Genomic DNA, 1,816 nt, shown 5'->3' with positions numbered 1-1,816 from the left:
TTATACTCATTTATTGTGCTTTTAATTATTAACTTTTCTATATGTGATAGTGGATTTTCATCGATGAGTTCTTGATAATTGGTTATTTTCCCTAAAACTATATATTTTATATATACTTTATCTATAAGGCTCAATTTAATTTTAATTTTTTATAAATTGATTTTAATTGAGTTTTTTGCCTGTAATTTTGGATTTTGTCCCTAATATTATTATTATTATTATTATATATATATATATATATCTTACAGTTCTATATTTAAGAGATGAGGAATTACGTACATTATTTACATTATTTACATTTTACGGATATTTGTCCTCATCTTGTTTGTTTTTAACGTTTCGGCTGATATACCCTCCTGATATATATTGACAAGAATAGAGTTTAGCAATGGGGTCGCCTATATCACTGATAATAGCCAATATATACATGGAATACTCTGAGAATTTCTCTTTAGGTTCAACACCACTAAAACCAACCATATCGGTGCGATATGTTGATGACACCTTCATACTATGGCCCCACCAAGAAGACGTCCAAGTGCTGTTAGATCATGTGAACTCAATAAATCTATGCAAACAGCTCACAATGGAAAAGAAAAAGACAATCAGCTAGCATTCCTGGACGTATTGATAACGCACCAAGTATGGATTCGAGTAAAACCACCAATAGAAAGGAATAAGACCAAGAACTGCGTGTACTCCATCCCATGCAGCCTTGCTAGGTTATACAAAGGCGAAACATGCCGCCCCATCAAAATAAAGGCAGACGAACTTCGCAAAGCCGTGACACGGGGAGATATTGATAAATCGGGTATAGCTGATCATGTATGGAAAAATGGAGACCACGTTCCCCTGTGGGATGAAGTTAAATTAATAGAGAACACTACTGGAAAATACGGAAACTAAATGAAGGAGCACATATGCAAGGCCACAACAACTTCCTAAGCAGAATGAGTGTAGATATGGATAGCATATGGGAACCGGTATTATGGAAAGATAGGAGATATTATTAGATTTATAAGCCTTAAAATTCACTCCATAATTGCCCACGGGCATATGGCATAGAGGTTAAGAGCGCGGGCTACTAACCCCAGGATTTCGTGTTCGATTCTAGGCAATAATAATAATAATAATAATAATAATAACAACAACAACATCGAAAATAAGCTGAGTTAGTTCTTCATGTATAATAGATTGTCACTGAGCTTCATGTTGTGGACAAATATCCGTCAATTGTAAATAACGTAAATAATATATACACACACACACACACATACACACACACATATATATATATATATATATATATACATACATACATACATACATACATATCTATATGTGTGTGTGCGCGTGTATTTAATTAGAGATATATATTTAGGGCTCGACAAATGTAATTTGAAACGATAGGATAGACGATGATGGAATAAATAGAACCTTTAGGGCCAAACACGGGTATGATTGGTAACGCCTTGTAAGGGCTATCCTTCGTTTTAACTATAATTCTTGTCAACTGAATCACATGCTTTTGTTTACATGTAATCGGCCTTTTCAGAAAAGGAGGGATGGGAAATGACTGGGGAAGACGGTACGGTCAGCCTTTCTGCTTTGCATAACCACTGACTAGAGAGGAAGTTTCATAGATACAGAAGAAAGCGATGGTCGGTGACCGATAGACAAAGAGGGAGAGAGAGAGAGAGAGAGAGAGAGAGAGAGAGAGAGAGAAACAGAGAGAGAGAGAAAGTTTCATAGATACAGAATATATTTTTAACAAGTCGAAAGAACGAACCGTTAGACAAAGAAAGAAAGAAAGAAA

Source organism: Octopus bimaculoides, chromosome 18 (assembly GCF_001194135.2).
Source record: "Octopus bimaculoides isolate UCB-OBI-ISO-001 chromosome 18, ASM119413v2, whole genome shotgun sequence".
Lineage (NCBI taxonomy): Eukaryota > Metazoa > Mollusca > Cephalopoda > Octopoda > Octopodidae > Octopus > Octopus bimaculoides.
The sequence above is the reverse complement of the archived record's forward strand: the minus strand, read 5'-3'. Positions refer to the sequence as shown.